At 38.4% G+C, this 25,590-nt stretch overlaps 1 protein-coding gene across 13 annotated transcripts in view; it reads left to right on the top strand.

Moving 5' to 3' along the window:
- LOC127630035 (MDS1 and EVI1 complex locus protein EVI1-A-like) overlaps nucleotides 1-25,590 on the top strand; it is a 207,362-nt gene that overhangs the window by 44,832 nt on the left and 136,940 nt on the right. The window lies entirely within an intron of this gene.

Consider the following 25,590-nt stretch of genomic DNA (forward strand, 5'->3'; position numbering starts at 1 on the left):
TCTCAGGGGGTGGAGTTATAACTTCTGCAGAGATCGAATGGATATCAAAGTATAACAGCTCATTTACATGAACAAAAAAGCCATTTATTGTGAAAAAAAATGTCTTAAGACACGAAATAGACATTTACGTTTATATGCACTTTGTAAATGGCGTACTCTTTACTACAGTATACAAGGGGTTTGGTCAGTAAGCTGCTCCACAGCAACGCTATTTCCCCGCGACTCTGTTGTAAATAACAAACATGGCATCTAATACACTGGGAATTCATCCAGTAGTTTCAACATGTAGAAATGAGCACATAATAGGTGATACATGTGACTTGGTGCATCACAGTAGCATTGGAATGCCAGATCATTTGTAAGCAATTATTGTGTGAATCATATCATGCAATGTCATTTCTTCATTATCAACTACCAGAATCATGTTGTTAATAAATTATATACTGTAAGTATGATTATGAATCCTATGCATGGAATGAAATACAGACTTTTATTGATTTGCCGCGCTGATGACTCACCATCACATACACTACAACAGTCAAGTAACTAAAGCTGGCTATGTACAGATTACATCTCAATACACAAGATAATAGCACTGATAATATAAGCCAAACATGACACAAAACCCATCCTTTATTTAAATCCTCAGACAATTCTCAAGAGAGGCCTTCTTATTTTTCCCAAGCAATAAAAGCATAAAAACTATTTAAAAAATTCAGCATGAAGCAGCCTAATTAAAAAAACAAAAACCCATTAACAGATGAATACAATAATTTGATAATCAAATTCAACTGTGCCCTTTTACTGTCACAAATCATTGATGAAACACTCACATTTATCTAGTTAATTATTAGCCACCAAGGTGTTTCTATCCATTCCTCAGGTGCATCAGTAGCAGGTGTATTAATGACTCTCCTAACAAATACAGTATCTATGTGTGTATCAAATGCTCAACAATGGCGGCTTTACAAAGAATCCTACAGCTTGAGCACTGAAGGTGATGCAGAAGTCAGGTAGTGCAAATAAATGCCTACTTAAGGACACCTTTCTCCCCACTTGACTCTCTATCTGATGATGACATCATAAGAAAATTCCAGATTCCAAGTACCAAGATCCTTGAATTGCTACAGGTTTTGAAACCACAGCTTCAGAGGGCCGCACGAAGAAACTACGCCTTAAGTCCAGCAGTGCAGTTCTTAGCTGCACTGCATTATTGTGCTGTGGGAAGTTTTATGGAGGTGGTTGGTGATGGCATGTGGCTCAGCAAGTCTTAGGTCAGCAAGGCTGTGAAAGCAGTAACATCTTTGCTGTTACAGCTTATGAACACCACACTGACCCCAATCCAGTCACAACATTGCAGTCAAGGAAATTTGTTCAACTTCATGAGGAGGAAGTGGGGGGTCATGCTGGTGCTGATGATGATGAAGATGCTGCTGCTACTGATGATGATGATCCATTGAACCCACATCAATGCAGAATGCATCCTGCAGGAGCAGAAGTCAGAGAACATTTTATTCAGAACATGTTTTGTTACTTTTTCATTTTTAAATACAGTTTGGTTACTGTATTTTCTATTATTTCATCTGACTGACATAACTTGTCTTAATAAAGATTTTGTGTAATTTCCTACCTTGGTCTACCCCCCCTTGCAAACATTAATTGAAAGACTACGGCAAACAAGAAGTATACATTTGTTTCCATTATAAAAAACAAACAAAACAAAATAACGGTTCCCTGTTCTTAACCCAACACGGTCTGATGACATCATATGTATTTTACCATTTATCTTGGTGCTATGCCTTGCCCCGTAGACTTCCATTGTAACTATTAATGTAAAGATATTTTTTGCAGGGACGAGTTGATTTGAATTGAACTTAAAACATTCCTTTAACATGTTATGAGATTCTTACATAATGCTTTTCCATTTTTTTAATTCTTTAAAAATCACTTTGAAACATTTAGGAACAGTACAAGAGGAGACACAAACACACACACATTCTGTGCAGTTCATGTGAAAGTGATTTTGGATAATAGGTCAAAGGTCATCTACATTCAAAGAGAGGATATCACCTCCATATAACACACACTGATGGAGGCGTTGTGTGTGTGGTTGCAAGAGAGTGACGGTGACAGTGGCATTTTGACCTTTTGAGACTCGTTCTGGCCTATTAGTAAACAGGAAATAATTAACAGCATGAACAATGGGACAATATGGACAAACTAAGTGTCTGTCTTTCTCTCTGGTTTTACAGACTAGCAATTTGCTTTGCTTTGGCCTGTCTACATTCATTGTGGCATACATTTATGTGTGTGTAAGAGAGCGAGAGAGAGAGAGAGAGAGAGCAAGACAGAGAGAATCCTCCTCCTCATTAGTGTCCTCTCTGTGTGATCAGGAAGTGAGTTTAAGTCTGCATTAATCTGTCATTGTGGCCAGACCTGCCACGGCAACTGTTTCCTTAGATAACCATGGTAACAGGTGCTGATTGGGCATGAGTGGAAGGAAGCCCCTTAGACCGGAAGAGCAGACAGTTCTGTCAGTGAAGGAGCTGAGAGGTCAGAAGGAATGAGAGAGAGAAAGGGAGAGAGTTTTGAGGCCTTTTAAGAGTTTTCATCCTGATAAATTGTCTTGGATGCACTACAAGAGTGTTGTGTCTTCCATATCAGTTTACAGACAGTTTTTCCTGTCTAATATAGACTTGTCTTTTAACGACCAAGTACATAAAAAGAGTTCTCGACTATCTCAATTGTTTCTTCTAGACAGCAATGTGATTAAATGAAGAGCCCATTTTTGCCTTATTTTTGTTTAAAGGGATAGTTCACCCAATAATGAAAATGATCTCATCATTTACTCACCCTCATACTATCCCAGATGTGTAAGGTTTCTTTCTTATGTAGAACACAAATTAAGATTTTTAGAAAAATATCTCAGCTCTGTAGGTCCATACAATGCAAGTGGATATAAAGGCAGCATAAAAGTAATCCATATGACTCCAGTGTTAAATTCATGTCTTCAGAAGTTATATGATAGGTGTGGGTGAGAAACACCTCAATATTTAAGTCCTTTTTTACTATAAATATCCACTTTCACTTCCACATTCTTCTTCTTTTTTTGTTTTGACGATTTGCATTCTTCGTACATATAACCATGTACTGGACAGGGAGGAGGATTTATAGTAAAAAAAATACTTAAATATTGATCTGTTTATCACCCACACCTATCATATTGCTTCTGCGGGTATGGATTTAAACACTGGAGTTGTGTGGTTTACTTTTATGCTGCCTTTATATGCTTTTTGGACCTTCAAAGTTCTGGTCACCATTCACTTGCATTAAATGGACCAACAGAGCTGAAATATTTTTCAAAAAAATCTTTGTTGGTGTTCAGCATAAGAATGCAAGTCATACACATATGGGATGGCATGAGGGTGAGATATAATGAGATAATTTTAATTTTAGGGTGAACCCTCCTTTCAAGGGGGTAGTTCACCCAAAAATGAAAAGTCAGTAATCATTTACTCACCCTCGTGTTGTTCTAAACCTGTATTACTTTCTTTCATCTGTGGAACACAAAAGATATTTGAAAGTATGTTAGTGTCAGTCACCATTTACTTTCTTTGCATCTTTTTTCCATTCAATGAAAGTGAATGGTGACTGAGGCTGTCACTCTGCCTGACAGAAAACAGAATTTTCATTTTTGGGTAAACTATCCCTTTAAGTATCCTGTTTGTCAGGGTTTTTTTTTTTTTCTTTTTCTGAGAAGCTAATCTCATGTGTGAAGATTTCCAAGAAACACATTTCTGCAATCAGAAGTCAAAAATCTCAATATGAACTCAAACATTTCTCAGATATTTTCAAAATAAAAAATTACTTTTATTTCTCCTAAGGAATTTAGGAGTTTTGTTTTCTCCTCCACTCTTTAGAGTTTCCCAAAGGAAAGGTTATTGCAGTTTCAACTTTTCCTCAGATTTCTCTTAAAACTCCTATAATAGAAAAAAATGAGATGATCGCTGACAACAGACTACAAGTATAAAGCTATAAAATTAATGTGGATAGCATGGCTCAGATTCTTTGAACTCTTAGAAGTATTTGATGAAAAATATTTGAATTCAAAAGTCTCTGACTTTTGATTGCAGACATTGGTGTTTTAATCTGAGACATTGTTGAGATATCATCTGAAACTCTGGACACATATGAGATTATTACAATGGTGTTTTTTTCCTCAGGAGAAAATCTGGAAAGTTAAATTCTTATACAAATGTCTCCATGTGCTCTCCATTTAAACTGTCTAGGAGAAACAAGTGAGATATAAAAGAGAACTCGTTGGTGATTTTTCTTGACTGTGGGGGAGAAGAGGTAGAGAGGAGGGCAGAGAAAGAGAGACATGGACTGATGAGTTGATGAATAGTCTGCATCAATGTACTTGTTGGGGCCGTAAGTTCAACAACTCTTCTCATAATCCTTCAAGGCAAACAACGAGTGTGTTCATCGACTGCTAAAGAAAGATATGGAGGAAAACAGAGAGGGAGAGAACGGTGTAACAGCAGGGTCCAATTCCTCCACTCAAGTGCTCCTCTCATGCAGTAGGTCTGATTAGACTCTCACCCCCTGCCAGTTTCTCGGCAGGAGCACCGCAAGCGGGACTAACTTCAAATACAGCCCCGCTCACTTGCCCCAAATAAAACCTGACTGCTCCCCCCACCTCCTCTCCCCTCCCTCTGTGTCACTCCTAATGGACAGGGTTTAATCTCCCTTTCTCCTTCGGATATTTGAAGATTTCCTCCTGCTGCGGCTTGCCACCGCAGAAATGAATTCTTTGCGCTTTGTTGATTAAAACCGGCCTCGCTCCACCGTCGCTTATCGACCGGCGACGAGCCGCTCTTTTTTAATTAAAACTAAGACACCACAAGTGCACAATTAACAGCTGGTAATTACGCGTAGCCTCTGAAGTGCGCCGGCGCCGCGTTCATTTCACTCGGGCGATGGACAAGTGTCTTTTTGATCTCTAAATTAGTGAACCCTTGTAATATTTGTTTTGTGGCAGATTCGGTGGGTTAATTGTGGCCTGTGGTGGCCTCGCGCACATGATTGATGTACCACCAGAGAAAAAGGGACATTAAAACTGTAATAGACTATCAGGATATGCAAATCGCACCTTCATGTTAACAAGCAGGCAGGAGCTGAAGGAAGTGTTTCATGTACAGGAAAAACAATCAGCCACTCTGCCTCAAACTGATTAGTCCATTTGAATTTGAAAGTTTAATTAAGTGCCTCTAATACACAACATTTTGGAGACTGACACATAACATTAAACCATTTGATGCTTAATTTTGTATCGTCTTATTCTTTGTTTTTGTCTGGAAGCTCACAGGGTTTCAAACTCGCATCCAATTCCGAACGTCATGAGTGTCATGCTATGTGGAGCACCATCCCAAAGGGAGGGGAGAGACGTTGAATTCATTTAAAAGCTTCGGACTAATCAGTGATGAAAATATTTAATGAGAAGCGTGCTCTTTCAGAATATCAAGCAGAACACTTGTTTGACTTTAATTAGTATTGATTTCCATCTCTGAACACGGCTGGTGTTTTGTTATTCAGTTTAGAGTTGTTTGTTTGTTTGGTTCTTTCTTTTGGCGTTTCTCTTTCCTTATCCGCATTCCATCAGTATGAGAACAATTTCTTCTGAACAAATATTGAGGCACTTCCGCAAGAGACAATGAATAACGGCTCTCAGCTGGACTCAACTATTTCAAAACTCTTTAGTTACTACACCTTAGTTAAATTAAAAGATTTGTTTTAAAAAGCCTTATTTCTTTTTATAAACTCTGATTATAAACTTTTTAAAAATATCGGTTGATAAAAATCCATTCACTAGTAAATTTTTTTTTTTAAATACTAGCATTTTCTATGCTTTAAATAAGAATAAGGCTGCATTTAATAAGGATGCAAACTTTTTACATCCTCCTATTTATATACGTATATATAATTTTCAGTTATTTTAGACTTCGTTCTTATTGCAGGTTATGCTGAATATTTCATAGCAATATGATCATATAATTTATTGATGACTGTGTTGAATATCACTTGGATTTTATGGAATATAATTATGTTATATTGTATGTTATAAGTTGATCTCAATTGTCCTGGTTTAGTATTTTCAGTAGTGCTGCGTTCCCTTTTTTCAGTGTGTGTCAGACAGCAAAATCAACTTATTATGCTCTCTGTAGTACATTTTCATTCAAAATATGTATTTATCTTTTATAAGGTTCTGATTACAATTTAAGAGTCTTAAATTACAGCTATAAAATATTATTATAATATATAAAAAATATATATAGTAGGTAAGTTTTTCAAAATGTAATCATTAGACATTGATTCATTTGCTATCTTAAACATCTTACCTAGAAACACTTCTCTCTTACTATATAAAACAATGTTTTCAATTAGATTTAGTTGTTGTGGTCTCTAAACAGGCCCTGCATATATGATGTGACATATAGAAACGAGCACTTGTGAGCGGGTTTAAAGAAATCTCTGTTCGCCCCTGAGCTTCATTAGGAGTGAGTTATGAATGCGGTCTGTTTTCAGCAGGTGTGTCTGACAGAGCACAGGCTCACATCACCAGAAGTCCGACGGGATGTAAGCAAGCTATAACATGACAGCTCCATTCTGGACTAAATTTCATATCAAGATTGATTAGTCGACATAAAGTCATGCAATGCAAACAAACAGAATTAATGTTGCATGTATTAACTCTTAATTTTAGGATAATTATTATAGGCAGCAGCAGAAATTATGCTACAATATAAATGTTTTGCTATACCATAATTAGAGATAGACCAATAATCAGTTTAACCAGTATTGTTAACCAATATTTACACTTTTCCACAAAATCCGTTATCAGTTCTTTAATATCAGGTATGCAGAAGCAAGACATAGTCTAAGATAAACTCAAATAGTGGAATGCAATTTTGCAAGTTTCCAAAAGACTTTTCAATTGTAAATCACAGTGCATAAATAGCCTCGGACAAGTTGATTTTGCCAATAAAATGGGTTAACTTGATTCTTTGTTGATTATGCAATATTAGTCTCATAAGGCAGGCTGTTCACATTTTAAAATGAGAGATGGAGGGCTTTGGTTTTATTGTGTCTTAAAGCAGAAATAAAACAATAAGTAAAATGTGGTTCTGCATGTTAGTAGTTTCAAACATTATGCCAAAATTATAAGTATTGGTCATAAAAAACAATATCAGTTGATCAGTCGAAGTCCACACGGATTTTGTGACACTGGACAAACCATTCTACGAATTACAGCTTTTTGGATATTCGATTTGAAGGCAGCCGTTTCACTAACTCAAGCTAATATCACTGTTCCTAATCAGAATTCCACCTTTTCAAATAGAATAAACGCAGAATGAAAAAGAACCCAATGCAGACAGCAGTCAGAACTCATTCAGCCCTTACAGAGTTTCAGACCAGCACTACATAGAGAAATAAACAGCTATTCAATGTCCAGTTCATGCTTGAGTGTGTACGTATTAGTTGACATGGATTACATGTCTATATCAGTATGTGTGCATGCAAAGCTGCCTGAGTGTGTGTGTGTGTGTGTGTGTGTGTGTGTGTGTGTGTGTGTGTGTGTGTGTGTGTGTGTGTGCAGGCCATTATGGCTGGGTTTAAAACAGAATGTCACTCGTTACACTTGGGCATGTGGCTTTGCTTAGGGAGCCTGTTCTCTCCAATTAAAGACTGATGAGAGAGACTGAGGTAGGGACAATGGCCAACATAGAATTAAACTAGAAGCATTGTGTGTGTCTATATGTGTGATTGGATGAGAGAGAGACAAAGATAGAAAGAAAGAGATTGATTGTTTGCTTGTAAATATGGTCTCTTCTCATGAAGAATGCATTCGTGAAGACACACACACACTTATGGGGTGTGTGTGTGGAGGGGGTTTCATGGACAGTATCAGTACCGCAATATTGTGTCATGTTTCCGTGATCGTTACCGAGGTCTCTGTAACGATCATGATCTTGTTGTTCATTCACTGTCTCTCTGAATGTATCCATTAGTCTCTCTGTTACTCTTCCCTGGTCACTATCCAGCCATCCATACAGTTATGTAGAACAGGATTTTGCAGTTCTCTTCTTGTGTCGTTTCTTGACATCTCGTTTCTTGGCATCTCGTCTCTTCTCTGCTGTTTTCGTCTCATTTCTTTTCTTGTTTCTTCTTTGCTCTTACTGTATCATGTTTTCGTGGGTGACTATGGCTCCGGTAGTAGGTCGTCCGCTAATCGCAGAGTTGGTGGTTCGAATCCTGGGCCCACATGACTCCACATGCCGAAGTGTTCTTGGGCAAGACACTGAACCCCAAGTTGCACCCAATGGCAGGCTGGCACCTTGCATGGCAGCTCTGCCGCCATTGGTGTATGAGTGTGAGTGTGAACGTGTGGGTGAATGGGACACAGTGTAAAGTGCTTTGGTAACCTCTGGTAAGGTTAATAAAAAGGCGCTATATAAGTGCAGACCATTTACCATGTTTTCTCTTCTCCTCTCATCTCTTGTTGTCTCATCTCTTTTTGTCACTTCTTGTCTCTTCTCTGCTCTTCTCTTCACTTCTTGCCACATCTCATCTCTTTTCTTCTTGTCTTGTCTCGTCTCTTCTCAGCCCTTCTCATCTCTTTCTATCTCATCTCATTTTGTCTCATGTATTTTGTTCTGGTCTTGTGCCGTCTCGTCTCAGCTCTTCACTTTACTCGTCTCTTTTCAGCTCTTCTTGTCTAATCTTATTCTGTCTCTGCTCTTCTCATCTCTTTTCTTCTTGTCTCTTTCCTTCTCGTCTCATTTCTGCTTTTTTATTCCCGTCTTGTCTCGTATCTTCTCACCTCTTCTCTTCTTGTCTCTTTCCTTCTTGTCTCATTTCTGCTTTTATCTTTGCTCTTCCCTTATCTGCTCTTCTTGTCTCATCTCATCTTGTTTCTGCTCTTCTCATCACTTATCTTCTTGTCGCTTTTCTTTTCTTCTCATCTTTTCTCGTCTTTTTTCGTATGTCTCGTCTCTTTGTGTTTGTGATTTAGAAATGTATTATGATGAAAAAGTATGCACGTTCTCAAGAATTGTAAAGCATTTAATGGAATGGTTTTGTGATTTTTAAATTATCTTAAATAACTACTAGATGTTACTTTCTCCCTCACTCCATCCATTTTACCCAAACATGGTGCCAGTGTTACATGACTGACTGGCAGCTTTTAGCACTGAGTCAGTTCTGTATTAGTGTTTCATTGTGCTGAAATGCAGCCAAAGTCTGACAGGGAGACATGCTGAGTCCAAATTTAGCTAGCTGAAGCAGATTTTGGGTGTCTGTGTTATGAAGAAAACACTCTCTGAATCCATTAATCTGTAAAAAGAACTTCCACCACCCTGTATAGAGTTTGTTGATTGTGTGTGTGTTTAGAGGAGTGGTATCTAGAAAGCACAGAGTCTCTCTCTCTCTCTCTCTCTCTCTCTCTCTCTCTCTCTCTCTCTCTCTCTCTCTCTCTCACACACACACACACACACACATGTGTTGTCTTAAATGTCAAAAATGGTAAAAAATGCCCAGCCTATTAAAAATTGCTTATAAATCTATCATTATGCTATATTATCACCAATAATTGGATTAGATCTAGTCAACTCGCTTTCTTTCAATTAGGACAGGTTTTGTATTTCTGTTTGGAACTTAATGATCGTAGGCCTCATTGACCTGAGCTTATGCACAAATTTTTTAGTGAAAAAAAAGCATTATTTGTGGATAATTTTGGAAATATTAAATTAAATATGAAAACGTGCTGTACTGTATCACACTAGTGTGCTTTAATGTTTAACAGGGAAGTTTGTTTTGAAATACTTTTATTATGTAAAAAAAAAATGGCGGAAAGTCACACTTGTGGTGTTCCCGGTCAAAAATGACTGGCCATTAAAAATGAATGGGAAGATCACAAAAAATAAGACTTTTATTTTTAAATGAACCAGGGCAAATGCACTAGTGTCATGATCAAGGTTGTAATCAAGAGCTTCATGCTCAGAGATCTGCTTGGCCATTGTGCTGCCACAAAGTGAATAATGAGCAAGGCCCAATGAGGCTTGATATACCTTAGCTGTGGGAAAGCTTCTGTATATTAGTAAACATTAGCTGCATTTCCACTATCGGGCCAAATGAGGGCGCGCTAGTGTGTGCCAGGGCCAGTAGCATTCCCACTGTCACTTCCTGGGCTTCATTGTGCCTCCTCAGGGCTTTCTCTTGGCCAACGGCAAACCTTGGGCCAAACAAGGCCAACTGGGGATTGAGACATGTACAATGTCAATGGCGGAGTTTTCCCAAATTTGTCAAAATTGTCCTGCACACAACGGTACAGGTTCGGGAAAAGAATAAATAAAAAAATGCGGGCACAGTACAAATCCGTTAAAATGCACAATGGACAAAGCAGTGCCCAAAGAAATTACTTTCCATGGTTCGGCAAACTTTCATAGACACTGTGCTGGGACATCGTCCTGCAGTTAGTGAAGAGACCACTCGGGACATCATGGAAGTTACAGTTAATTTATCTTGCTAGCTAGCTAATGATTACATTCAATATAAACCGATATTTTAAATAACTAGATAACATGATACCTCAGCTTAACCTCCCCTTTTGCTTGTGAAATGGGTAAGGTGTGTGAAGTTAGCAACATCTATTGGCGCTGGCTGGCCAGTTGATAGACCTGACCAAAGTGATAAAGTTTTAGCAAATAGGATAACATTAACTATCATTTTTAGGCAAAAGAAAATACTCTTCTGGTCAAAATGACCTGAAGACAACATGATGGTTAATGAGAGTTCTAGGCTGTTGGATCCAGAGAGAGAAAGCACAAGAGTAGAGAGTGAGAGAGTGGGCTCACATTGGAAGGCCTCATTCATCTGTAACTGCCAAATGAAGAATGTCACTGTGGCGGGGTGAGCATGAGACAGAACCAGTGGGTGTGGCGTCAGGCCTCGGAGAGATGTTTATTCTAAATAAATAACATAAAAGTCCAAAACAGGGAAAATAAAGTGTCATTGTAGAAAAATGTCTTAAAGAAAGGGGGAATCTGGCATCCTCGCAGTGAAAGGGGTGCTTAGAGTAGTTCGGGGAGTGCCAGTGGGAAGGTCCAGTATGTTGGTTGGATGGGCGCACACACTACCCTCCTGGTTCTGAGCCGCAAGGGGTGGTGATTTCCTTGGCGGCCTAACTTCCCTGGGGGGGCCGAGGTGAGTTTGAGGGGAAGGCAGCCCGACTTGCTAATTACTTGCTTCATTACTTAGAATTGTAATGAAATATATTGTAATAAAATGGGAAAAGAATGCAAATGAGAAGCATTTTCTGTGGTCTTAGACTTTTGAACCCACTGTAGGTGTGCTTGACAACAAGATGAAGAGATAGATAGATAGATAGATAGATAGATAGATAGATAGATAGATAGATAGATAGATAGATAGATAGATAGATAGATAGATAGATAGATAGATAGATAGATAGATAGATAGATAGATAGATGGGAGAGAGAGAGAGGGAGGGACAGTCAGAACCTGCTGCTTTTGCCCCATTGCGAGATGTAAACAATGCTAGTTTTGATAACCTTTGACCTTTTGGTATAAGTCCAACAGAGTAGACAAAAAGACAAGCAGCTGCACTAGAGAGGCTGGAAGAGCAAGAGAACAGAGAAGAAAGAAAAGAAAAGGAGTGAATGAGAGAGAAAAGGCATTAATTAAAGTGTTAATTAAATGAAGCTTTCTGCCCTAAGGCCTCTATAGAACACGCACACACACACACACACACACACACACACACACACACACACACACATACATGTTGGTGCAGTTATCCTTATGAGGAATCTCCATAGACATAATGATTTTTATACTGTACAAACTATTGATTCTATCCGCTAACCCTACCCCTAAACCTAACCATCCCAAAAAACGTTTTGCATTTTTAAATAAAAAACAAAACAAAAGTGATTTTAAGTTATTTTAATTATGGGGACACTAGAAATGTCCTCCAAAACCAAATGTATTGCATGATACCATTGTAATTACCAGTTTGAAACATGTCTCACCCCCCCCACACACACACACATACAGCATAAACAAGAGGTCCAAAAAGTAAACTGCCACTGTTAGAACAGTAAGTATTGTTAGCCCTGACATATTTTGTGAATGTTCTGACAGCCTTCAAGCTTACTATAAACTATAATATGAACCGTTGAGGTCAAACATATCGGTTTATATTTCCTAAGGGTTTTAATATAAACACATTAGCACTGCGTGATTAGCTCAAGTATTTGGTCTTAACAGAATTTAAATTCATTTAGGATGGTAACATTCATTTACGATAACGTCTTAAAAGTCTGACTTGATCTACTTGCCAAACATTGTTTATTTTGACTAGTTTTAATTTTTTCAACTGGTGTATTTGAGCGGATCCAGACTTCAGCTGTACTGAAATGTAGCTTAGTCACTTTGAGTCAGCCACTCCTTATCCGTATTTTAGAATCCAGGTCTGTGATACCAAACGTCTGACGTAGGCTATGAAAACAGAGATACTTGGAAAGCGAATTGTGATAATACGTTAATCTTACATGTCCGTTTTTAGTTAACATTACAAATCAAACTAGCTCACTCTATATCACCAATCTGGCTACTAAAATAACTAAAAACAATGTTAAAATAGGTCAGAATCATTTTATGTGACTCAAGCACAGCTGGTCAAATGGGGTTTCAGCTAAACCAACAGAAACACATTTTTTGCATTACAGCTTAGTATGGGTGTAATGGTTCAAATTTCTCACAGTTCGGTTTGTATCACGGTTTTAGTGTCACGGTTTCAGTACAGTTTGGTATTTGTTATGTTCAGGGAAAAAAAAATATTTCTGCCAAATCTAAAGTAAAAAATATTCTATTTGGTAACAGACACTTCAATAGATTTGCCCTCGCTACAAATCGCCATGGTTTTACTACAGTAACCATAGTTTAAACATTGTATTTGTAGTAAAATCATAGTAACCACAAAATTAACATGATTACTGTCATGGTTACAATACTATAGCAAAATCAAGATTTCTGCTAAGAAAACCACAGTGACAACAATACTTGTTATTACAGTCATGGTTACTACAGTATTGCTATAGCAAAACCATGGTTAATGTTTGTTAGGGCCCTTAACTAAAAGAAAACTCAAACTCAACTCAATGTATATTCAAAGTTCAGAATCTGTACATCACTGTAGAAGAAATAAACTTGCTATTAAAATGAATCAGAGACTGGATGTCATAAAATGACATCCATTTTCATTTTAATAATAAAATGAATTATTAATTATCCCTTCAACGGATTAGGGCAACATAACTTTGGCTATGAACACCCCAAGCGTTTTAGTTCTTACTTCATGTCTGTCCGAACTAGCACCGAGTACCTGCTTAAAGACGGAGGGGAGTGTGTCTGGGCGCTGTAAAATCTCTGTTCTTGCATATCGCCACCTACTGGGTAGGGAGGTGAATTTATAGTCAAAAAGGACTTAAATATTAATTTGTTTCTCACACACACTTTTCGTATCACCTTTCATATCAGAGTCATATTGATTACTTTTATGCTGCCTTTATATGATTTTTGGACCTTCAAAGTTCTGGCCACCATTCACTTGCATTGTATGGACCTACAAAGCTAAGATGTTTTTCTAAGAATCGTCATTTGTATTCAGCGGGGGGGGTGGTCATACACATCTGAGATGGGATGAAGGTGAGTAAATGATGAGAGAATTTTCCTTTTTGTGTGAACTATCCCTTTAAAGTGGTCATTTGTACATGGTTCTTTGATTACTTGTGTGTTTTACTTGGTCAGATTTACCATGACGTCACTTACCACTGGTACTGACCTGTAAAGCCAAGATGGGTGATTTGGATAGAAACATCATTAAGCCTCCATTAAATTCTGTGAAGCACAACGATCTGCCTCAAAGACCCCAGGGAAAATAGTACCCATCTTATGTCCCCATTGAGAAAACACCTCTTCCTTGATTGTGGAGTGAGTGGATGTGTGTGTGTGCTTTCGCCAAGATGAGATGGATAAAAGTGTGGATTGAAGATGAAGTGCGTACACAGTGTCTGTGTGTGTGTTGTTCCCCTCTATCTCCCTGACAGAGACAAAGGGCAGAGGCGAATGAGAAATGAAATGTGTTGTTGCGTTGGGCATGTGATGTTTGGTGGGCCGGCGTGGAGATGTGTCTGTGTGTCAGATGCCGCAGTCAGGGGAGCAGGGCCATTTGTCATGCGAGGGCTTTGATTATCTCGCCGGGGTTGTGTGATCAGTGCTGACCCTCCCTGACAGACGCTCCCCCTTCATTATGTCACCATGGCTCAGGTGTCACAGCGGCCACACTCTAACTGTCTGTGTGACAGCAGCACACACTCACCTCATCGCTCTTCTGCTGTCTCACTCAGTGTCTGTTTGTGTGTGGGTGAAGCCAGATTTCTGAAGGTGTATGTGGGAGTCTGTATCGTATAAAGTTCTTTACCGTTAAAAAAGTAACTCATTATGTTACATCATGACTTATGATAATATATATATATATATATTATCCCCATTTCTCCCAATTTGGAATGCCCAATTCCCACTACTTTGTAGGTCCTCATGGTGGCACAGTTACATACCTCAATCCGGGTGGCGGAGGACAAGTCTCAGTTGCCTCCGCTTCTGAGACCGCCAGTCCGTGCATCTTATCATGTGGCTCATTGTGCATGACACCACGGAGTCTCCGGATGTGGGGGCTCATGCTATTCTCCGCGATCCACGCACAATTTAACACACGACCCATTGAGAGCGGGAACCACTAATCGTGACCACGAGGAGGTTACCCCATATGTCTCTAACCTTCCTAGCAACCGGGCCAATTTGGTTGCTTAGGAGACCTGGCTGGAGTCACTCGGCACACCCTGGATTTGAACTCGCGACTCTAGGGGTCGTAGTCAGCGTACTAGCTGAGCTACCCAGGCCCACATCGTGACTTTATGTATGTGTATTTAGCTGAGGTATTTAGCTGAGGCTAACTTTTCTTTCAGAATGGTAAAAGTGCCTGTGAATGCTGTCTGCTTTGTTGATTGTAATGGGATCTAATTGTTCCACATTGCATCTTCCAAAGCCATACAATAGTTTTGTCAAGGAAAGCTACAAAATGTAAGTTATTATTTCCTTGGAAGTCTTGTCCTCCACCATATAGCTCTCAAATCACATTTCAAGATATGTTGCAGCAGATGTTGCATAATTGAGGACCGGCATTGGTAAATTATCGCACGTCTTGTAACAGCCAGATGTCTATAAAATAAAGTGCAACAGTCTGGTTCCGGAAGTAAATAGCCCATGAATTTATCTTCATAGGAGAATAGATTTTTAATAACTTAAAAACCTTTAAAGACAGACCTGCCATGATATCCAAGGTTGTTAATCAATGGTATATGCTCCCGTTTAAGCTTTTCAGTCCATATTACTTCAATGATCCACCAGTCAAAAGCATGTCAAAAGTGCCTAAAATGACACTGAAAAAAATATATCTGTTAAATTAACTGTAAAATGCAAGCAGTTGTGATTGCCCGAAATTTAGTGTAAAAAATGCAGTGATCATGTTTCAGGCTTTTTGGAATGTAATTTTGATGCCGTATATTTTACGGTTCACTACCGTTTGTATTATTTAATGATATAAACTGAATATACAAGCCTTCTAGAACTATAAAAGTCTGCTTTTCACTTTAAAATGTGTTGTTAACCACTGTAGCAACTACAAAAGGCCACATACTGACTTAAATTTCATCAAGAGTGGTCCTACAAGGAGCAATAATTAATACACATGTAGAGACAGTGCAAAGTGCCACTCAAACAAACACAAAACGCTATCAGGGTAACACGTGACACTAAAATAATGCAATAAACAACTTTTTTCACAATGTACTTTATATATTTTCATATATTTGAATATTTTGCAATACAATTTAAATATATTGTTTCTATACTGTCCGTATAATTAACCACGTTATATCAATATATTTTGTATATTTTTCCAGAGTTTTTTATTTGATTACATCATTCGCATGCCTTTATGGGATTGTAGTTCATTCCCTCATCAAAGTCGTTAAGTCTAGTACCTTTGTGTTTTTCTCTGATTTTCAAATACTTTTTTTACTTCAAATAACGATGTGATTCAACTCGAAGCTGATTGGTTTGGTTCATGGCTTAGAACTTTTTTAAATCCCTATGGAAAAATAGGAATGGCAACAGCTTTGTAAAGAATCAAAATAATGTCTAATTAAAATCTAAAAATACTAAGAGGAGGCTGTTAGTAGTAGGGTTAATTTATGGTGTTATTATAATTAGCTTAATTTAAGAACAAACAAGTAAACTGGATTTCCCCACCATGATATAAAAACAAATGTGCCTGCGCTTTGTGGCAGTTTGCATTTTTTTTTCTTCTCTCTACAAGACCATCTATCAATTTTCATGTATAAAATTGGCAGGGCTATTAGCTGGTCACAACATATGCTCAGAGACCATTGTCTGTCAATAGCCTGTAATTTTTCAATTAGCTCTCATTAGAGGGCAAGGCTGTTGAAATCCCAACCTGTGTATTTAGCCCCTGTGTCTTTCATGTGTTTTAGTCTGTGTGTGTGTATGATTAGTGGGAAGGGAGAGCAGAGGTGACAGAATTCCTCCTCAAATATTTTGTCTTTATTTTTCTGGCACAGCGTCTCTAATTACAGAGCAGTACTTCATTATGGCCGCCTTCATGTTTTATGCATTCTGTTCATTTAGAACCTTATTAACAACACTGGCCTCTCACCATATGTGTGTGTGTGTGTGTGAGTGCGCCCAAGTGAGTTGAAACACGTGTCGCCATTTTGTGTAGAGGACTTTAAAAAGTAAATACTTCATAAAACTACATTTCTCTAAGTTGTCCCTATACTATAGTGTTTTTAAAAGTTATCTTTTACCTGCTCATGGTTTTCTAAAATCTTTACAATGGTTTATTTAATAATAATGATTAATGATTAAAGAATATGTATTTAAGAGTTACTTCACCCTAAAATTCAAATTCCGTTGTCATTTACTCACCCTCGTCTCTTTCCAAACCTGTATTTCTTTCTTTCTTTCTTCTGTGGATCATGATGAAACATTTTGAAGAATGCATCCAATTATAATTTTAGAAATAACCGCAGCTATTTCACATTTTGAATCCAATTAAAACATAAAATTTTTGGCAGTCCGGCTGATTTAAAAACCATTGTTGATATTGCTTATTAATTTATCATTCACAAAATATATTGTCAAGTTGAAAACATTACATTGTGCTATTTACTGTATCTTTAGTGTGCTACAATACGGTTTCTGGGTGGTTCCTGGGGTATTGCTATGTGGTTGCTAGGATGTTTGGGTGGTTGCTAGGCGGTTGCCTTTTTTACTCCAGGTCCGAGGCTTCCGTAAATATTTAGTTCATACATACGGATACGTCCTACCTAAGTTTAATGGTGCAACACTCAAATATTTAGTAGTGCATAAATTGTGACTTAATGCCCATTCACGCCACAACTAGGCTAAGTTGTAACTTCCGTATAGCTGGTGCAACCGCTCCCAGGTCCTGTCTTCAATATAAGTCTATGGGATTTTTCTGCCCTCTTTATTACCCATGAGGCATAAATTCACAATCTGATTGCTTTGTAAAGTATCAACCCACCTCTCCTCAACAAGGCACACAGTTTGAGGTGTGATTCATTCAGGTAATTCAAAGTTTAATACTTTGGATTAGGAGTTTTTCAAATCCCTAACTAAATTTTAGCAACAGCAGTTGTAATCAAATAAAACAGTTGCAAAGTTTCCAGTTATGTGTCTTTATACAGGTGTTTGGTTTGTATTAAAACTGTGACTTTGTTTTTTTAGCTGTAGATTGTAAAGGCATGTACCATTGTTTGGGTTGGTGGGGTCAAACCGGTGCTGATAAGACCAGTTTGCCCTTAGATTGTGTATTGAGTGTATTGTCATCATATTGTTGGAGGAAGTAGGAAAGGGTAGACTAATAGGGAAAGGGGCATTTGTGGGGGCAAATCTTGGAGTTTGGCCCAAGTAAATGGTTGTACAAAGGGGTTTGTGTGTGTGTGTGTGTGTGTGTGTGTGTGTGTGTGTGTGTGTGTGTGTGTGTGTGTGTGTGTGTGTGTGTGTGTGTGTGTGTGAGTGAATATAGGGGTGAGTGATTCCACCTTCCTACTCTGAATCAAACCCATCTGCATCCAGCATTGAGACTGATGAGACCAATTTTGAAGTCCACACTTCTACAATGAGATTGATGGGAAAAGATAGAATGGGAGAGAGACATACACAGTGAGATCAGGCAAGAAAGGGAAAGATGCAAGGGAAAAAAAGAACAAGACTGATATCAAGGGCACAAAGCGAGCGATGAAGCGGTCAGACACCCCCTTGCCGTAGCCAGGGGCAAACCTGTTCCTGTGGGGTGAATAAAAGCTAATAGGCTAACGCTAGCGGCCCTGACTGTTGATGCTAATGGATGTGGCGTGTCAGCTGCGTGCGAGCGATAGCTCTTTGATAAGACTTATCATCCACACCACTCCATAAATATTTTATCAAGCGTAATGGAATTTGTCAAATCAATCTAATTGTGTAATACATTACTGGGACATCAAAATTAAACAAAGCACATATGCTATTATTTGGCTTTATGATTGGGCAGCTGGGTAGACGCCCCATGGGGACCTCGTGGGGCCGGCAGCGCTAACGCGTGATATACATCTCCCCGGCGATGGCCGTTGCCCTGACAATGCACACTTCATCACTGGATCAATATTTCAAATGTGGACAACTGTGCCGTGTAATCAGGATATGGCAGGATGGCGATGGGCCACAGTCGGACCATGTGCGTGCGCGCGCGCGTGTGTGTGTGTGTGTGTGTGTGTGTGTCTTACCTGCCTATGGTTTTCTGAAATATTCATAATGGTTTGTTAGCTTACCAAAATTATAAAAAAAATTTGTTATAGGGTACATCGACCAAAAATGAAAATACTGTTGTCATTTACTCAGCCTCTTGTCATTTCAAACCCTTATGGCTGGCTTTCTTCTGTGTAAAAGAATGCATTAAACTATCATCTCAGGAATAACCACAGCAAATAATCACATTTTGTGTAACAATTAGGGCTGCTAATTTATCGTGTTAAAAATAATGCTTAAAACATTTTCTCCACAATTAATCATGTCCCCGGACCATAATAAGGAATATTCCTACCATTGGAGCAATTCAAGCTTGAAAATACCACCTGTTTTCTCCAGGGGGCAGTAAGCAAAACACCAGCTCTATAGGCAATGCACAGCTTATACAGAGAACAAACCACATGTACTGACAGCACACAGTACAAGATCACACATCAAATACAGCTTGAGTGCATATACAAACGCTGGGATCTCAAAACTTGTTTTTCTAAATTTTAAACTACGTTTAACTTGACACAGCAAACTAAAAATGGTATGTTTATGATGTGACGCAACCGAGACGCTCCAAAAGCATCCGTCTGATGCAGTTGTACATTGACTCGTCCTTAGAAAAGCCCTTATAATAAATCTATCTCAGACTGATTGATGAATTCATTTGCAAAGTAAATGGACTGTTGGCCAATGATAGGCTTTTGTTCAGTAATATGGAGATAAACAATATACTAGATTCTGAAATAAATCTTTCTTTTATCAATGCTTTAGTCATCTGCTACAGTAGTGTAATTAATTTTAATTATACAAATTATAATTTTCTGAAATATATATTTTATGTATAATGATTTAAATATAATTATTTAATCATTATATATTTAATTATTATCATTTGAGGGGCTTTCTCTGCTAATGTTTACATATGTGATTAATTGTGATTTAATTAGATTAATTAATCGGCATACCATGTAAATAATTGTATTAAACATTTTAATCGATTGACAGCTCTAGTAAAACTCTTAATTTTTGGCAGTCTAGCTGATTTAAAAATCATAGTTGATATTGCTTCTGGTTAATTTGTCAATCGCGAAATAGAAAGTCAAGTTAAATAGATTGCATTGTGTTTTATACTGCACACATTTTGGCAAATGCATTACATCACAGCAGTATTACATGCATACAGTACATAAAATTTGCATACTGTCCATTCATACTGCATACTTCAAAAATAGTATGATAGTATTCCATTCTAAAGGATGCCATTTGTAACTAGAGGTATTTCATCTTTGTCACATCATGACAATGCTTAATGTTTTGTGTATCTGTGTATGTCTGAGACTGTATCAGTGTGATTCATCAAATGCTGTCAGAAATACACGGGAGGTGTGGTGACACATGGTGGACAAGAGAGGTGGCTGTAGAATAAGATGAAAAATAACAAACAGAAAACAGATCAAAAGGTAATAGTGTGTGACAGGAGACAGACAAACACAGATAGTGTGAAATCAAACACTTAAACTGCATGACAATGACTGCAAAAAAAGTGCTTCCTGCTGGATTTAATTAATGACTAAACACATTTACAAAAGCAAACATTAAAATTGTGACTAATTTAAATAACTGGTTCTCTATATCACATTTTCCAGAACCATTTAGCTAAGTATTTACTTTTAGACTTTGGTTTCTCTTCTTTCAAATTTAAATTGTGTGAATTGAGTACTTCTCCAAGTAATATTTTTAATTCTACTTTTTTTGCTGAACGAAGGCATCTCAAGGACACTCAAACTGTGTGAGTGAGTGCCTTCATAGGTGATTATTTTGTGCTGAATGAGGAAGTGTGTGTGTGTTATTGTACAACTGTGTTTGTTGTCTGTGAGTCGTGGCAGGTCTGAATAAGCAGTCGACTGGGATTCTGACTCATTAAACCAAATGCAACAGTCCAGCCCTCATAAAAACTCATCTGGCACAGAGAGAGGGAGCATATGTTGGCTGTCTGTGGTTAGGGACTCTTAATGATATAAAGTGCTCTAGTTGATATGCATGCAGCCGTGCTGCTCCGTCAATGATATTGATTGTGGTTTAAGATTCCGCCACATTAACCCTAGCTCTCTTCTAGTGTGTGTATGTGGGAGCGAGAGAAAGAGAAATGTGTGAGTGAGTGTGTGTGTGTGTGTGTGAGAGAGAGAGAGAGAGAGAGAGAGAGAGAGAATTAAAGTATTTATAAGTATTTTCAAGATTTTATAGCTAAAATGGATTTTATTTTTACAGTTTTCACTTCTTGCCAACCAAAACAAATTAACACTCTGCAAACTTTTTCTCCAAAAATATCCAACATATCTCAAATGACAAAATTATCCATGACCCTTTAAGCATATCAAAATGTTTCCTTTTCCCATGGAGTTAAATCATGTTAGCATTTTAAATCAGCAACGGATTTTTAAAATGAACAGTTACATTTATGAAATTGTCTGTGGGTATTTTTGGGAAGTTGTTTTCAAATGCATGTAGCTTTTATTACCTCATATCATTGGAGAGACTGCATGGAATTTTTTCTGAGCTGCTCCATCATTTTGAATCACTTTGGAAACTCATTTTGAGTTTTATGCACGTAAGTAAGAAGGAAAGCTTTCTAACGATGTAATTATTATGTTTCTACTCCAAACCACTGCAGAGAAATAATCCTTTTAAATGCTGACTGATATAATCATTTAAATACTTTTCTTTTTACTGTAGTGCATAAAACTCAAACATGGCATAGAGTGACTCAAAATGATGGAGCAGGTCAAAATTGTATTTTTAAAAACTAGTGAAGGCAAACATGTGAATAAAATGTTGAAGCAAGGGTGACCTGGACCTATATACCCTCACTCAGCACTTTATTAGAAACATTTTGGTCCTAATAAAGTGCCAGACTTGGTCTTCTATTGTTGTAGCCCATCCGCCTCAAGGTTCAACATGTTGTGCATTCTGAGAAGCTATTCTGTTCACTACAATTGTACAGAGTGGTTATCTGAGTTACCGTAGCCTTTCTGTCAGCTTGAACCAGTCTGACCATTCTCCATTGACCTCTCTCATCAACAAGGTGTTTCCGTCTGCAGAACTGCCACTCACTGAATGTTTTTTTTTTGTATTTGGCACCATTCTGAGTAAACCCTAGGGACTGCTGTGTGTGAAAATCCCTGGAGATCAACAGTTACAGAAATACTCAAACCACCCATCTGGCTCCTACAATCATGCCACGGTCGAAATCATTGAGATCACATTTTTTCCCATTCAGATGGTTGATGTGAACATTAAATTGATCTACTGAAACATATCTGCATGTTTTCATGCATTGCACTGCTGCCACATGATTGGCTGATTAGATAATGAAATTAATAATAGGTGTACCTAATAAGGTGCTCAGTAAGTGTATAATCTTGATGTTGATTAATTAAAGTCCATGGACACGTTATGCATCATCTACCTATTGTGTATTCCTCATGTCAGGTCTGGTAGGCACAACACAAGGATTAGCATAACTGTATAACAAGTCTTATAGACACACACTCCTCCCTCTCACTCTCACTGTGACTCTAACACATCCCGCGTAAACATACATCTTTATCCAGTGCTTGTTGTCAGACAACATTAGATAATTAATAGGTCATTTGTCAGGCTTGTGAGAAACATGTTAAAGTCCCTCTGTGCTCCCAGGACACAACCAGCTGTCTACTGCCCTTATACACGCACACACATGTGCAGATGCACCCTCTCTTAATTAATTAGCATTAGCGGTGATTAATAATGAGCCTCTTATGGCTGGGATGTTTGCATAAGTGTGTGAGTGTGAGAGTATATCTTTGTGTGTGCGTGTGTATTCAGGCAGTCAAAGTGCGGCTTGTTGTACAGTGTTAATTGTTTGACACTGCATTGTATATTAATGAAGTGTTGTGCCATGCACACTAAGCCGGGAGTCAATGACTAACAGAATGAATAAGGAACAATCCACTCATTAGTTAAGATGCTCTTAGTGAGTTACACAGGTCACTGTGTAAGTATGCTTTTGTTTGGAACAGAAGACTAGCATGTTGAATACTGTGTTTTATATACTGCATGCTACCATTTTGCATGTTTAATGCAGCAAATGACATCTATTTTTCGAAAAAATAATATGCAAATTTTTCATTTTTAGTCAACTTTTGAGTTGATATAATGAGTCAAAAAGGGGATTGTATTTGATATTTTGTCAGGTTCTTTCTTCACAATTGGGAAGTCAGTTTGAGTGGGATGTATCTGGTGGTTATAGACATTTGAAAAAAAGTAGTAGGTCATCTGGGTATGCCATGCATACATACAATGTGCATGCTGTGGACAATAAACATATTGTATACTGCAGGAATATCAAAAGTAATAAAATATAGGGACCTGGTTAGCTCAGCAAGTATTGACGTTGACTACCACCCCCTCTCCAAGCAACCAAATTGGCGCGGTTGCTAGGGAGGGTAAAGTCACATAGGGTAACCTTCTCGTGGTCACGATTAGGGGTTCTCGCTCTCAATGGGGCACATGGTAAGTTGTGAGTGGATCGTGGAGAGGAGCATGAGTCTCCACATGCTGTGAGTCTCTGTGGTGTCATGCACAGCGAGCCACGTGATAAGATGCGACGATTACATTTACATTTATGCATTTGGCAGGCGCTTTTATCCAAAGCGACTTACAGAAGAACCCTTATTACAGGGACAATCCCTCCGGAGCAATCTGGAGTTAAGTACCTTGCTCAAGGACACAATGGTGGTGCCTGTGGGGATTGAACCGACAACCTTCTGCTTACCAGTTTAGTGCTTTAGCATACTACACCACCACCACGCCATTGAAGGTCTCAGAAGCTGAGGTGAGGTGAGTAACCGCACCACCATGAGTACCTACTAAGAAGTGGGAACTAAGGTGGTCGATGTGGTAGGCCGGAGGGCGGGGCCAGGCCATGATTCTGCACACCCGGCCCCTAATTGGTCTGATTAAACCAGAGAGGGATAAAGGCGACCAGAGATGGCAGTGCAAAGACAGAGAGTTACGGGCAGCTGCCCGACACCTGTGTGTGTTTGTCTTTGTGTTTTTTATTAAAATATTATTTATATTGTTAAGCTGGTTCTTGCTGCCTCCTTTCCGAACTGAACTGTGTTACATTTATTGATATAAACTAATATATTTATTAATGCTTAACTTGTGCTGTCAGCCGATTCACATAATTATTTGTGGTTAATCATGATTAATCGCAGATTTTGAAAGTGCTGAAATTTGACACTACTTCTTTTCCTGTCATAATACATTTATTTCCATCTTAGGAAAGAAAACAAAACAATATGTACCAATATTATGTTTAATTAACATTTTCAAAACAATGCCTTCTACATAGGGTGGCCAGATTACTACTGTGTGTGGAAAACGGGACAGCCCCCTCCCAGCAAAAATGAAATTGATGTATCCTTACTTAAGCACAGATCAATGCGAAGTAGAGGGTGCATCTGCATCTGCAACTGTTGTCACCTGCAGAGCAGTCCAGTCCAAAATGAAGATGTACGAAAAGCATTGCCTTCATGACTGCTACACTGAGTCGAGATTTATCCATGCTATCAGCCAGGCAAAAAACAAACTCCACGACCTTGGCTAAGACTCTGAAGTTGATAGTCTTGCTCTCCAGGTCACGAAAAACATCTGTCCATCTCTCAGACATGGCCTTCTTGTTCATGTTTCACTCAGTGATGCGAATGTTCATAACACAAGCCCACTCATCAAAGAGTGTGGTTTTTTCAATCAAACTGAGAGCAGGGATTCTGGAGTAGAAGTGTTCGGGTGCTGAATGTGTTTTCACTCTGGGATGTCTCTCAGTAGGTCCCACTCAAGTTTTTCTGTGTTCTTCAATGAGCGGCTCCAATTTTGGAGATAATCCACCAATGCTGAATAAAAGTTTCTCACTCCACAAAGAAATCATCTGCTCACATGTCACCAGCTTCAACATGGGCATCCAACTGCCTTTTAATGCCAAAGAGTATGAATGATTCCTCCAGCCTGGCCTGCAAGACTTTTCTCAGGTCATGAATTTGCAAAGCCACTTCTGTATCTGATATGGGGTCTTGAATGTGCAAAGCCACTTTTGTGGCTGATATGTGGTCTTGCTCTACTATCTCCAGTGCACGGTTAAAAGTGGCTGTTTGCTTGAGTGCAAAGCCAATCCAAAGTTTAGTGCAAGGATCACTGAAAATGTCTCTTAGAAACTTTGGGCAGTTTTCATGAGAAAGAAAGTATGCAATCAGACCATTGAAAATGTGTAGTATTCTTTCAAGAGCTGGATCAAGAGAGAGGAAACGTGTGTTTCCATGCTGCAGTAATTTCTGATAGTCCAGCTGTACAAAAGTGAGTACTTTGCATATGCAGCTTCAGATTTAGTGTGGGCAGAAGAACATTTCTGATCATACAATTTCTTGATCAATTTTGCAGTGCAGTCAGCTGACTGCCATGCACAGCAGAATGATAAGCAAAAAGTCCCTCACTTGTGTGCAACTTGTGCAACTTTGCTTCACAAAAAAATCG

This window comes from Xyrauchen texanus, chromosome 36, assembly GCF_025860055.1.
Source record: "Xyrauchen texanus isolate HMW12.3.18 chromosome 36, RBS_HiC_50CHRs, whole genome shotgun sequence".
Classification (NCBI taxonomy): domain Eukaryota; kingdom Metazoa; phylum Chordata; class Actinopteri; order Cypriniformes; family Catostomidae; genus Xyrauchen; species Xyrauchen texanus.